Source organism: Schistocerca gregaria, chromosome 3, assembly GCF_023897955.1.
Source record: "Schistocerca gregaria isolate iqSchGreg1 chromosome 3, iqSchGreg1.2, whole genome shotgun sequence".
Taxonomy (NCBI): Eukaryota; Metazoa; Arthropoda; class Insecta; order Orthoptera; family Acrididae; genus Schistocerca; species Schistocerca gregaria.
In genome coordinates this window covers 677,617,885-677,633,986 of record NC_064922.1, presented here as the reverse complement: position 1 = coordinate 677,633,986, position 16,102 = coordinate 677,617,885, and positions in this window count along the sequence as shown.

Sequence of the window (16,102 nt, the reverse complement as noted above, 5' to 3'; positions counted from 1 at the left end):
GCGGTGTCAGGGATTTTCTCTGCCTCGTGATGGCTGGGTGTTGTGTGCTGTCCTTAGGTTAGTTAGGTTTAAGTAGTTCTAAGTTCTAGGGGACTGATGACCATAGATGTTAAGTCCCATAGTGCTCAGAGCCTTTTGAACCATTCTGATTTTCTTTCTGAGGCTTTCTGTGCTTACTTTTACAGAGATCGCTAAATTACCTCCACAGCCCCCTCAGTTTATACACACACACACACACACACACACACACACACAGACTGTCATCCTCTCTATTCATTTCATAACATAAGCAATACTAACTTTACAATCCATTGTATACAAACCCTACACAATGTAACCCAAAGTAACTTTACAATACCGACTATATGCCCCAAAGCTCCCCATTCGTAAGGAAGCGCTGTGAACCGGCTCTTTCTTTCTACTCACGTGACACTCAGCGGTAATAAGCCCTTCTACACCAACGGACAGAAGTCCCTCTCAGAATTGTTCCAGAATTCGGCCATCGCTTCCTCTCAACGCAAATGCGTTAATTTCTCTTCTTCCTTGCCATCTCGCTTTTTTTCTAGAAACATCTCCACACTCATAAACTACAAGACCACACCAAAATTTTTCAAATTACAGCATCATGTAAACCACTGAGTAACTAGAAACAACCAGACCAAAAAATGATCTTTGCACTCTCGAATACCGAAGTCGTTGATCTCATTATACTTACAGTTAAATGTTACGATCGCGGTCTCAATTGACTGGCATTCGAAAATGAGCTAAGTATCGGAAATACACTCTCTTGACCCCTGTTACTCTGTAAGTATCTCTACCGTCCTTACGACTTCCTCTCTACTCATAACATAACATAAACAATATTAACTTTACACTTTCATATATATAGACGCTACACAATGTGTACCACATTAACTTTACAATACAGTATATACACATTTGACCCAAAACAGTGTACTTATCCAATATATCTGTACAACATGGGAAAAAGTTTCCTATTCCTACAGCGTCCAAATACCAAAATGAATTTTATCTTTATTGCAAGGACAAGGTGCGAGTCAGAATTTTTTTATCATTGGTCTGTATTTAAGTATATAATATTAAATGCCCTATCCTTAGTGAGAGGGGTGTGTATGTAGGTACAAGTATTTGCTTATTTGACTACATGTATGCGTAATTTAATACAATTGTTCATCGATTGTGACTATCTGTGGAAAAAGGGATTATTATGTTCTACTGAGCTGGTTTGTAAGTGGGGGACGTAAATGCTTGTACAAAATTATTATAAGGGGAGGGTGATGTATAAGTAGAACAAGTTCCGTGAAAGTGTGTGTTGAAGGACTTAGCGAGTCGATGACGCGACTCATCTACGACTGTATCATTAGGACATGTAAATAAATGTTGGATAACCTAAATTGAGGTCTTTTTTTCTGTTTAATCATGTATATGACTTCAGCTTGGAATTAGGTTTATTTATTTGTTCTAAATGCATACTAATATACGCTTAGAAAGGGATAATGTTTTTATAATTAAGGGAGTTTTGGCAGTAGTGAATAGGCTTTTATATATGAGACTGTTTAAGATTTGAGAGTGTAGGGTTTCAATATAACGCATTGTAAAGTTAGTATTGCTTATGGTATGGGATAAGTAGAGAGGATGACCCTCTGTGTGTGTGTGTGTGTGTGTGTGTGTGTGTGTGTGTGTGTGTAAAGTCAAGGGGCTGTGGAGGTAATTTAGCGATCTCTGTAAAAGTAAGCACAGAAAGACTCAGAAAGTAAAGCAGAATTGTACATCGATAACGGGTCCTTATGAAATTAGGCCTGCAAATTCGATAAGAAGGAATAAGAATGATTAATCGTTTGTTCTGGGATATAGGAGGAGTGAGAACTTTTGTGTATGTTGAGAGCTGGAAGGGTAGGAGGTTAGGAGCGCATTCAGTGTTATTTTCATGACCAAGTTCTGTTAGGGTAAGAATTCGAATTTAGAAGTAAGCTGAGAAAACACGAAAGCGAGCGTTAACTATTTCTGGAGGGCACTATATAATTTCAGAGAGGCTGACTGGGTTCTTATTTTATTTTTTTAGGTAGTATGATCGTTTTACATAGTGAGGGGACGCCAGCACTGGGATATGTGACGACGGTGTGTGTGTGTGTGTGTGTGTGTGAACTCGCTCTCAGCTATTCTGACTACAGACGTGAAGGTGGAGATGTGTCGCAAATAGGCCGGCAGGCAATGGAATGCGGCCTTAACATGTGTGGGACCGCACTGAGCTAGGATGGCAACAGACGACGCGCTTGGCCTGGCTTGGATAGTCATGTTCAGCGTCTAGGGGATATGAATTTCTCAGGTGTTAGGTGTGAATGCGGTTGTCATCAAGTCATGTTGGAGAGGTCGAACAGAGATCTTTGAGTGACCTGAGAGCTGTCGGACGTGTGACTTAGTGTGTGACAGGTTGATGGCGCGCGTCTGTTGAGTTATTTTGCTATGCGTTATTTGGACAGATTGCAAGTACTGATGACGTTTACAGTTATGTGTACTGCATTATTTAGGAGCAGTTTGAAATTGTGCTGTGAAATCAGGAGCACTTTGCGTGTGTGCTGACTGTGCTACATGACACCAGGTCCGTCAGGGCGAGTGTTTTTTGTTGAGAGATATAGATATACTACATGCATAAATAAAATGTATGTTAAGTATTTTTGGGACGATATGGAATATGAGAGAGTTTGAGTTGGTTATTAGTTTTTCTACTTGGAGGTTTTGTTAGATCGAATTGCTGAGGCAAGTAGCTACGAGAGCGCGAGGGATGTGATTGTAGCATATCTCCATCTCTCAGCGGGTAACTACTGGTGGGGGCGAGCTATGTTTTCGGCTTAAGTACTGGGGTGTGCTCTGACCATGTCCTAGACGGTGTGGATTGAACAACCGTATTCGGGCCATAGTTTTGCTAGAATATTTACAGAGGAGTATGTCCGACGCGAGTATAAATGTCGAGGCTGTGACGTGGGCGGTCACGCGCTCGTGGTATGTGAGAGAGGCAAAGCCGACGATTTTGAATCATCACAGGTGACTCAGGTTAGTGGCTTCGTTTGCCAAAATTTTCTTGTGTTGGTAGCGAAACACGAACTGACCATCAGAATTCAAACTTGGCATATTTGTATAGAAAAATGTGTTATACGTTAATGTAGTGTTGGTGCACGTTACTAAACGGCAATACACATTAGTACATGTTAGCTGACGAACATGGGTCGGTAAGGGTCCGTTGTGGTCGGCAGGAACTTCAACTATTTCACTCCAAGTCCTGGTGAGCGTGGTTCTGGTGAAAATTGATTCCCAGTCTAGGTGGACGTGGAAGTTTTCCGCATCAGAGAGGTTAGTTAATTGATCAGTTTCATTAAGTAGTAGTGCCAACTTTATTACATTCACTTGCGGAGGTACTAAGCAGAGCGCGTGCGAAGGCTCACAAGTACGGGCGTTCGTTTTCGCGAAGATCTTCGATTAGGTAAGTGCAGAATGCGGATTGAATAATGAGAGTGGGTTGATCAATTAACTTAGCGAGGGACGTTGTGGCGAGCGCATGTGCTGGACCACTTGTTGCGACGTCATGGCGGATTCCTATTGAGCAAACTTTGCCACCAAACGTATGGCAGGGCATTCTTTGTGAACCAGGTGCTGGATCAACCGCCCAACCGTTATGAAGGCTGCATCGGCAGCTTCCAACCTGTCCAGCGAACAGCTTTAGCACCAACTGGTCGGTGGGGGTGGACTCCACTGTCCACGAAAACATGTTTACGACGTGGGAGCGATCGCCAGTCCAGTGGCTAGCCCGGGCCGTCCTTAGCGCATTGCCGTAGGCCACGGCATGCGCGCTTCCCAGCGGGGCCAGAGCTCTGTTATACCAGTGGCGCGCGGGGCTATGCAGCCGCTCGCTCGGCAATCGTGGCACCTGGATGACGGCGCAAGGTGCGGCGACGATTTCAACTAATTCAGTTGTAACGTGGATGTCGGGGCGACTGCACTAGGATCTCGACGATGTGTACAGATTGTGTTTGAGAACAAGTGATGATCGTACTGCTTGAAATAAAGACTTCAGTCTCTTTACGCCCTGCCAAATCAAAGGATGTGACTTAGGTTAGTATAAGTGTACTTTATTATTTGACGCGATTCTGATAGGTTACCAGTGGAAAAAGTAAGTGATAGTGAAAGTTTGTACATGTGATTGATTAAAGTGTTGGTATTTGAACTAGCAATCGATCTTTGTCATGGATGTAAAGTAAATGGCTTTCTCACCCAGAAAATCGGACATCTTGAATAAATAATAAGTGATAATAATAAGTAGATGTACAGTTATCGAGAAATTATCATGTTGGAATTTGAATTTGGCACAATTTTCTAGTGGAGGTAGGCCCATAATAATAAATAATAATAATAATAAATGATGAATGATAATGAATAATAATCAATTATAATAAAGACAAGAACTCCACCATAGCAGTACCCAATCTTGGTTGAGGAAGGAGGACGGGGAGGAGGAACACCTCGTTAAAAAACCTTGGCTCACCTGGGCTGGGTGATAGTACCTCGTGAGAGCCCCTTGCCATGGAGATGGTGAAGACCTTAGCAACTGCGGATGCGGAGAAGATGGACTTCGTTACGGTGGAGCTCGCGGAACAGGCAGCATCTTGTCCAAGTCCAAAATGGACAGAGGGCACGACGGTTCCCCATGTTAGTGGCAGCACCCCGACAGTGTCTGTTCTACATGTTAGTGGCGGCTGCATAAATAATATTCCAGTCTAACAACTTGGTCTTACTTTGGGAATTCAGGGATGACCTTAGATTCCCTACTCTTTACAATTTACAGCTTCAAGTCGCAATATGGAAAGTTCACACAATGGATGCTCTACCCCAGGTGGTAACTCTGATGAGGAATCCACCATTACACCATGTAATTCAATGGGACATAGGATTTTGTGGAGTCCCAACATTTGAGATGAAGAAAAGATGAAATATATGGAAAAGCCTTCCAAGTATCAGTTTAAGAAGTACTACTTTGGAACCTTAAATGTAAACTCTCTTCTGAAAACTGGGAAACAAAAGGAATTAGAATTATTTCTGCAGAGGAACGATATAAAGATTATAGCAGTTCCGGAAACACGATTCTTAGATGAGGATGTAGTTGATACACAACATTATAGAATTTACAAAGGGAAACGAGCAGTGAGAATAACAGAAAACATGCCGATGTTTGGAACAGCATTTTATGTAAACAAAAAAATAGTAGATAGTGCAACAGAATTTAGATCGAATTCAGAAGGGATATTCATGTTAACAATGAAGTGCAAGAATAAAAGTTACACACTCATAAACTGTCATGCACATATAAATGCTGACAATTGAAGAAATCTGAAGAAAGTAAATAAATTCTAGGTTCTTTTAGAGTCTGAAATTTCTATCATACCTAAAAAGAACGTTAAAGTACTTCTTGGTGACTTCAATGTAAAAATTGGGAGGGAAAAGAAATTTAAAACTATTGTAGGTGAATATCCAGCACACTCAAGAACAATCAGAAATGGTGAAAGACTCATCAACAAGTGTAAAATGTTCCAGGTAAAACTCATGTCCACACATTTCTGCAAACTGCCAAGAAAAGCCAAAACCTGGAGACATCCAAATCCAAACTTAGGCGAATTTCAACTGGATCATGTAGCCATATCTAAAAGGTACATAACGGAAATTATGAATGTTAAAATAGTCAGAAATGGGGAATTTGATTCCGATCATTATCTCTCTAAGATTAAAATAAAATTTCTCCCATCTATACCAAAAAAGGCGACCAAGAAAGTGATCAGATGCAACCCCAATACAGCTAATATTACAAAAGAAAATATAGAAAAATTTAGAGAAGTAATTGAGACAAGTAAAGAAGGTGATTGGCGTGAACTCCAGATGAAAATAACTCAAGCAGCAGATAAAATTTTACGATTAGCCAACAATAAAAAGAAAACATGGTAGAATGAGGAGTGAGAAGAAGCACTAATACAAAGAACTCGAAAATGGACAAAATGGAGATGTTCTAAAAAAGAGGAAGACGTTGAACAATTAAGATGACAAAGAAATGAAACATCAACTATAATCTAGAAAATCAAAAGGAACTTTGAAAATAGTCAGCTTATTGCAGTAGAAGAAAATTTCACCAAAAATAATTCTAGCAATTTTTACCAAACCTTTAAACACATACTTAAAGGATGTCAGGCACCAAGTATTTGTTTCAAAGATGAAAACGGCAAAATAGGTTTAAATAATAAAGAAATTGTGAAATTTTAGCAAATTTTTCGGAAAGTTGTTAAACTGTCCCGTTCCAACCGACAAATTAGAATTTCCAGTGACACCTCTAAATCTAGAGGAAGATTTCTCGCCAACAGAGCTAGAAATTCACCAAGACATCAAAACACTCGAAAACAATAAAGCAAGTGGTGAAGACACTGTTACATCAGAATTATTGAAGTGGTCAAAACAAAAAATCTTAAAGGATCTACAGCAACTTTTTAAGAACATTTGGAAAACTGAAAATATTCCAGTTGAATGGAAAACCACATTAATCCACCCGCTACATAAAAAAGGGAGACCAAAAAATGTCAGTAATTACAGAGGAGTGTCGCTTCTGCCAGTGGCATATAAATTTTTTCAAAAATTCTCCTCAACAGAGTGGTAGATACTTTAGACAAACCATTAGGAGAATATCATGGTGGTTTTCACAAGGGAAGATCCTGTGCAGGACGAATTTTTAACTGAAAGTCAATAATTCACCATAGAATGTTAACCAGCAAACCAATACTGGTGTCATTCATAGATTTCAAGGAAGCATTTGACTGCATAGATCGAGAAACGATAAATAAGGTCATTAGAGAACTTGTTTTTAAATCAAAACTAGCAGACATAATACGTGAAACACTAACAGGTACAGTATCTAAAGTCAAATTTGTGGGAGAAGTATCTCAGACTTTTGTAATAAAAACTGGTGTTACACAAGGAGATGGTTTATCACCTTTACTGTTTAACTAACAATTGTAAGGATCTGAAATTCAGAGCTAAAAATCACAAAATTGAACCATTAACTCTGGGAAGGAAAAGAAATGGAATTAAGGTAATCTGCTTGAATTTTGCGCATGATTTCACAATACTTTCAGAAAACCTGACAGAAGCAGTTACTCAAATACACATTCTGGAAAAATTAGCAAACAGAAGTGGTCTCAAAATTTCAGCTGAAAAAACAAAATTCATAACAAATATAAAAAATACACCAAAATACATAGAAACACAAATAGGTGAAATAGTGCAAGTAAATAAATTTAAATATCTTGGAGAAACTATACTACAGAATGGACTAGAGAAATCTGCCATAGATGTAAGAATTAACAAAATGGAAAGAGCATATGGTTTGACCAAAAATATTTACAACAAGAAATGTACATCTAGAAAAACAAGACTAAAACACTACACCACAGTGGTATGACCAGAATGTTTATATGGATCTGAATGTCTAACGACGAACTATAAGATGGACAAACTAGAGGTACTAGAAAGAAGGATTATTATAAAAATAATGGGTGCAATGAAGACAGTAGACGGTTAGAAAATAAGAAGTAATGAGGAGATTTACAAAAATATAGAGAAAATATCTGAAGAAATGGCCAAACGAAAATTAACCTATTTGGACATCACTACCGAATGGATGGAAATAGACTAATAAAACAAATACTCCTATATTTCTGGAAGAAGAAAGAATAGCATGGATTACAGAAGTAAGACAAGGTCTTGAAGGAAACAATATCAAAGAATCAGAAATTGAAGAAAGAAATCGTTTTAAAAACAAGATACTAAATTTGGAAGGCTATCAAAGCAGAAGAAATAAAAAATCGGGAACATGGACAGAGGAAAGGAAGAGACTTCATGGCAAGATGAGGGAACACTGGAAAAATACGAAAACAACAACAAAGGAAGAAGAGTAACTGTAGTTGTTAATGTGATCCTAGTTGGTCAATACGACTGTAAAAAAAAAAAAAAGACAAAAACGGTTTAGCAGCCATTATCGTGCTGGAATTTGAATTTGGAGTTAATTTTCTAGTGGAGGCAGGTCAATAGTGATAAATAATATTAAATGATAATGAATGATAATGAATGATAATAAATGATAATGAATAATAATGAATAATAAGAAAGAAAAGTAAGGTTTTGCATGCATTATCCTGCTGGGATTTTAATTTGGAGGGAGTTTTCTAGTGGAGGCTGGTCAATAATAAAAATAATAATAAATGATAGTGAATGATAATAAATGATAATGAATGTTAATAAATGATAATGCATAATAATAATAATAATAAAAAGAAAAGTAAGGTTTTGCATGCATTATCCTGTTGGAATTGGAATTTCGCCCCTATTTCTTCTGGAGGCTTAGGTTAGTAGAAGTAGCCCAATTTGTCTATTTTCCCGCCAAAATTCAAAATTCCCATCATTTTTTTTCGAGGTTTAGGTTAGTGGACATAGCACAATTGACCTATTTTCCCGTCAAAAGCCACCATCTTGGATGACGTCATCGCCACCATCTTGAATATATTTGGCAACAATGGAAACTGGGGCCATACGAATCTTGTCCCACTACAAACGACTGCCATTTTTTCAGTTTTTTGTGTGTAGAAGATTGAGAATGTCCTGCCCAAATGTCTCTTATCATTCTGTGTTTTCCGTGTTTGGGCCATAGCTTAAACATTTTGAAGGCTTGTCTGACCTTCTCTTCTAGCAGCACATCTTTCCAGAAAATTTAGGTAAGGACTTAACCCAGCCATCAGTTTTATGTTTCTTGTACATGAAGACAAATTGAGTGATATCTGTTGATCAGCGTGACAGTTACTTACCTTTCACCGAAAAGCTGTCATCTATTCAAATCACTTAGTGTTTGTGTATGATGTATACATTCTGATAAACCTGTTAAACCCACAAAATATCTGTGCTATTGGGCTGGACGCGAGTGAAATTTGGAAACGTAAGTATGTTTTATGTTATGTCTTGACAAATTCATTACACTTCGGAATTGGGAAGTTAGCTACATTACCAGGTAGAATAACTTTTGTTCACCAACTCTCACAAAATATTCTCTCACTATTTACTTAATTATAGACCCCACCGTCAGAGTTTTAGTGGAAAACACTTAATACAAGGCTGTTACCTATTTCATTCCTCCTTTTGCGGTCGGCAAAGTTCCTGTGGCATCAACTGAAACGAGGTCAAGGGACTTTACTCGTATAACAGTATGTAATTCACTCAGTCGTGATCAGTTTAGGTGTCGGGTATTTGAGAAATTGCACATTCCTTCATGACCTGCACTCTATGTCTAATGTTGGGGGAGAAGGCAGTATGACGTTTTATCTGAGCTCCCTCGGTTACACCATACTGACCTCACGAGTTTTGAGTATACCTGACAAAACTGTTTAGAGATGTTTGGAGTAAACACTCTGGCCAGTTACCGGATTCAGACGTTAGATGACAAAATAAAATTCCACCATGTAACTTACGTGTTCTCAACTCTGTATCATCAGTACTTATTAGCTGTTGCCTTACCTTGGTCCATCAAGTACCCTTTCCTTGAAGCAGACTCATGTTTTTTACAGATTATCATAAAATAGCGCCTACATGTGCCATCGTACATGAGTAGAATCTAAAAGTCGGATGTTTGTTCTGTTAATCCTGCATATTCATTTATTCCTTGTGGAAGTCTAGGCAGTGAATCTGCCAAAATATTTTGTTCACCTTTCATATGAATTCCCTCAAAATCAACCTCTTTAAGACAGACACACCATCTGGCTATTCCTTTGTGCAATGATTTACGTATCAGTGAGAATGAAGTAGCCTTATGATCACAATACATTTGGGTGTGATTTCTCAGTAGGACATACTGCAATTTCCGGTCAGCCCATACTACTTCGAGAGTTTCCAGCACTTTCACGTTTTGTCAGTGTGCAACTAGTAACAATGATTATATTTAGATTTTGAGTTTCATTATCGTGGTAAATCTGAAACAATATTGCGGGTCTAACCTGTATATAGATAATCTCGCATATATATTTCTTTGTTGTACCTTAAGAAATAATTGCTTATCAACGTCATGTCACCACTACCGTTCTTCTGTTTTCGGTCGGTCATGTGAGGTACAGGTGGACCGATCGCCGTTTACGGGCTGGGGAGGCGGGCTGCTGCCTCACCAGTCAGTCACTTCTACTATGTTCATAACGTGGTCGGTATATTGCCATGTCCTGTAATGTGCTTAATTGGGGGCAGCGTTTCGCTGACTGGTTTATACCGCTCCCATAGCCATTGTTTTCATAACTGTTATGTATAAATGGGTGTTCACTCCTGTTCCCATACGCTTGATTACTATTATCGCCGGGAGCTCACCAATTATTCCATAACGATTATTTCTTGTGGTGAACCACGGTACCGTGAATTGTAATTTATATTATTTCTCTCTCGGAATGCGTTCCTTTGATGATTTATGAATCCTCCATTACAGTTATATCCTTGCGGCGGCACATATGGCTGCCAAACCTACATCGCTTTGCCGCACTGATTTCTGCTGTTACTGCCGATGTTGTTGTTGTTACTGTCGGTACCACGATTATTAAGTCCTTCATTTTTCAGTGGACTCGACTGGTTTCTGCTAGACTCATTTGAGTTTTGACTATTCTCATAGGTGCGGTACATCGAATCCACTACCGTCAGAAAGTATTCCTAGTCGTAAGATGGCAGAGTCACTAGTTTCTAACGAATGTTAATCGGCACATGTCTCCTTAATGTCCTCGAAACATCGACAAGTGATGTCGGGTTGGTCCAGTGTATCGTCTTGTTGACGTAAATTTCGTAATAGTGTCGGCATCCACCTTGTTTTACGTTAAGTGGCAGTGTATTAAAAAGATAAATTCGTAGTCATCCCTGAATTCCGTGCGACCAGTATTTCTCTAAGAAGGCCTGTTCAAATTCTTCATACCTTTTCGCATTTAGGAGAAATGTCGAGTTAAAACATTCCTAAAACATTTTCTTGGGAACTGTCTATCTTTTATTAGACTTGTCTTATGACTGACGATGGGCCAGGCATTACATCAACAGACTGCGACCTCATCCTGCGCATTTGTAGAGACGGCAATGCTGTGTATGGTGGAACTGGCACATACAATTGTTTGTTTGCAACCTGATCTCCTTCGTTTTTACCATAATCTGACTTTGGCGAAACAGAGTTCCCGCGACTGCTGTCTAGTACTGCTTTTCTGTCACGATTAGCTGCGGAAGGTGCTTCGTTCGATCTCTCTCTTCCACTGATAAATTCGGAACGAATGTTACATTCTTTCTTATCATCACCCATTTTAGAGAGCATTTTATGTTCTCTATTGTTTATGACCTCTTCGACTACGTCAACGTAAGCCTTTTGTTCCCGGACGCACTTTTCAGATAGTGTAGCATTGCTGTCAATGGCGCGCGTCCTCTGCTCCCTCATTTAACCTTTGTACATCCTTTCTGTTGCAGACGTACTCGTCGTTTAAAAAGGATTTTCCTAAAGTCAGAAACCCTACGTCTTGCTTGAGTTTTTGTACATCATACGGAAAATTTCGTTCGCGGGCTTCATTGCAGATACGCGTGTTTGAATTGCTGTACTACATGAGTTATGCTTTCATGTGCGCTTTGTAAACTACCTTGCGCCGTTTCAGTTTCTTCAACTTGATGTGAACTCAGACCTTGATTTTCACTCGTATTAGGAAGTTTTTGGCTAGCTGATTGTACATACTTGTAAATTTCGTACCTAATTTATTGGTTGCCTCTGTCAACTGTGTGTTCAATTAGTACGCAAATGTTCGATATCGTTCGAAAGCGTCGTGACTTTTTGGTCGAGGTACTCAGACATTTATATAAATTGCCAAGACCAGTGGACATGTTTATCATTTTTGAACTCATGTCTGTATTCAGTTGCATTACTTTCTGTAAGTATTGGTCTATGGTTGACACCTGGGAATGAGGATCGTCTAATGTGTGTGTAGCCTAAGTGTGAGTGTGTCAGTTCTGTTCACTCAATAACGAACTCGGAAACTTTCCTAAGTCTGTTAAATTGTTTCTATCCAAATTATTTTGAAAGGAAACATTTCCTATTGAAGAATGTAAATGTACCTCAGCGACTCTTAGCCATATGGCATCATTTGGCCTGACTTCCTGTCCATTCATTGCAGTTGATTTTAGTTGTGTATTGTTTACGACTGCGACATTGCCATCCTGTAACAGTGCAGTGTCATTTTCATTATCTGATAAATAATGTTCAAATGTGTGTGAAATCTTATGGGACTTAACTGCTAAGGTCATCAGTCCTTTAGCTTACACCTTACTTAACCTAAATTATCCTAAGGACAAACACACACCCATGCGCGAGAGAGGACTCGAACCTCCGCCGGGACCAGCTGCACAGTCTGACTGCAGCGCCTAAGACCGCTCGCCTAACCACGCGCAGCCATTATCTAATACATTAGATCCTGATTCAGCATTTTCGTGATCACTGGTAGCGGCGCTGAGGGGTTGCCGCGTTTGAATTTTGTTTGGATAGAGGTGTAAACTCTGGCGCATGAGACGATACGTGGACGTTGGCGTCATTTGGACCGCAGCTGCAACACGGCGAACAGAAACCCGAGGCCGCTGTTGGATCACCTTCTGCACTAGCTGCGCGCTGCCCTCTGTGGTTGCCGTACGCGGTCGCCCTACCTTTCCAGCACGTTCATCCGTCACTTTCCCAGTCAGTTGAAATTTTTCTAACAGATCCTTTATTGTATCGCTTTTCGGTCCTTTGGTTACATTAAACCTCCATTGAAAACTTCGTCTTGTTGCAATAACACTGTGTTCTAGGCGGTGGAATTCCAACACCAGAAATATCCTCTGTTCTAAGGAATAAGCCATGTTGTCCACAGCACACTTGCACGTTGTGAACAGCACACGCTTACAGCAGAAAGACGACGTACAGAATGGCGCACCCACAGACTGCGTTGTCTTCTATAACATTCACATCACTTGCAGCGCCATCTGTTGTTGAAAATTGTAACTACTGTAATTTCGAAAGTTTGTTCGTCTGAAAATGTACTGTTGTCCCAAGCATATTGCAACAAATGGTGTATTTCTATCGCTGCTCGTTTAGTTTTTATTGCCGTTTCAAATATACCGGTCATTTTTGAAACACCCTGTATGTTAGCAATTGTTCACCGTGTAGCCTAACGAAAGAAACTCGTATTTCCATGCGGTGGACTACGTGTTTGTCAGATAAATATATAGGCATTGTATTTTAGTTGACTTCTGCAGCTATGATCTGAGGTACGATTTCATATGATAGCAGAAGCAATCTCGAGGCTACCCCACGCATCCTGTCTGCAAATTTGTACCCTCTGTCTGATGACTCGATATGTAGTGCTGCCATCGATGAACAGCACTGCAGGGAGTGTTTTCCAACGGGATAACTTTAGCTCACATACCGTTGTTGTATCCCAACAAACTCTGCGGAGTGTGGACATATTGGCTTGACCTGCTAGATCGCAAGATCTGTCCCCCATCGAGCATATATGGGATAGCATTGGACGACATATGCAACTTCATCCACAAACAGCATTCAACGTTCCTTTATCGAGCAGCCAAGTGCCGCAGGCACGGAACACCATTCCACAAACTGACATCCGGCACATGTACAACACAACTCATGCGCGCTCCCGTGCTTCCATTCAACATCGTGGCTATTGCCCCTTTTGTTAATACACCAGCATTTCACGTTTGCAATGGCATATCTTGAGCTTACATTAGACTGTGATCTTGCAATGCTAATCACCTAAAAATATTACCAATGTAGACATGATCTTGAAATTTCTTTACTCTACTCTGATTACGTTTCGGTGTTACGACTTCTTCCGTTAGTATAGACAGAGAAATACACCACGTTTTTGGCATGTGTTTTTTCTTTTACCTGTTTGTTGCTGCCATTTCAGTGAAAAAGAAATAAAAAACAGCGGTGAAGTACCTACTTGGCAACCGAGAGCTCAAAAAAGAAAAAAAATTACTACTGAATAAGTGCATGGATTGGCACTTTGTAGACTCCAAGTCGATTAATACTACTGCTATAATGTTTTTCATTTTAATTCAAGTCTTGCAATGCTAACGATTAACTGTAAATTTAAGTGTATTTAAATAGCTCAGTTTATATACCTAACATTAATATATTCAGTTTAGTTACGATTACTACCTTTTTAAGTCACAGTGCTGTCACCCACCACATTGTGGCACAGTGGTAAAGTTTATCACGAGCCGCCACTGGAAGGTACTATGGCAAAATTATGTCAAAATTTTTGAAAAGCTTTGTTCGAGCTTCTTATCTTGCAGTACTTCTTTCAAATGCTGACTAGATGTGATAAATGTGTTAAAATCTGACTTCTGTATGATTTATGGAAGCAACTGCACGAAAAATGGAACTCATTGCTGTGGTTTTATAATTAAAATGAGACGAACCATCTGATTCCGTTCCTTATTTGCTTTTCTTAAATATTGAACTTTAGGTCTAGCCATAAATTTTCGGCTCACTATGAAAACAGTCTGCCTAATTAATTATAAACTGTTGTAGAGTCCGCCTTTAGCAACTGATCAGGCTGCAGGTCAATGACTTTTGTCCCTACTGGCCTTCATTTACAAAAAGCCGAAGAAGTTGTAATTCTTTCCCACTGACTTCCTTAATACTAACGTGGCATACTGATGTACACTTTCACTGTTAATAATCACGAGAATGCTAGACTTTTCACCTGTCAAGTGACCGTTTTGCCTAATTTCAGTACAATTAGCTCAACGAATCCGTAGAACATGAATAAACCCTTTATTTGGCACTGCTTTCAAATTCCGAAAAGAAACATTTTAGATATTTTTCAAATAAATATTTCCAGAATGTAATGGAGTATTGATGTATCATTATTCGTGATTACTTCATTTTAATTTGAATGAATGTCAGTGGATCTGTTTACTAACTCTAAACGTGAACTAACTGAGACTCTACTAACGTATTCCCTTAATCGTAAAAATTCTGTTTGTGTGTGTGTGTGTGTGTGTGTGTGTGTCATTTGGGGGAGGGGTATATATATAGAGAGAGAGAGAGGAAAAGAAAGACAGAGACAAAAAGAGAGGTGTGTGCCATCTAGTTATTAGTATTGCTAGATAGCAGCTAAACTGTCAACAAACTATAATAAAGCAAACGTCAGGCAGGGATGCACTATCAGTCCAATAGTATCCAGACACCTAATATTGAACTTTAAAATGGGGTGTGTCCACCCTTCATATTTCTGATGGCTTGAACTCTCCTGGGGACCTTGTCAATGAAGTGTTTGAATGGCTGTGGAGGAATAGTAGCACATTCTTCCTCAAGAGCTGAAAACATGATGGAAGATAGTGTTGATGGACACAGGATTATGGACAGAAGTCCACTTTGTACATCATCCAAGATAGTTCCACTGCGTTCACATCGGGACTCTGGGCAAGCTGGTTCATTTTCGAAATACTATTATCCACAAATCATTGCCTCAGAGATGCTGGTTTATGACGGGGAGCATTATTATGCTGATACAAACAGTCAACGTTTTCTAATTACTCCTCTACTGTATGTAGTCGTGTAAAATGTATTTATATCTTTCAGAATTTAGCAGCCACTTTAAGCACAATAAGAAGATCATACACTAACTTCGAAAATAACCCTCCATACCAAACAACACCTCCTCTGTACTTCACTGTTAACACTATACTTTACGGCAGAAACGTTTCGCCAAACCCAGACACTTCCACTGGTTTGCCGTAGGTTATAGCTCGAATCACCATGACATTTAATTTGTTGCCAGTCATCTACTGTCAAGTGACGTCACCCCCGCCCCCCCAAGCGCCGCTTTGCACTGCCTACAGAAATGTGTGGCTTATGATGAACTGCTGCACCACCACTGCACCCTATCTTTTTTAACTCCATGGTCACAGTCATTGTGCTGGCTGGGCTGCTGGTAGAGAGTGATTGCTT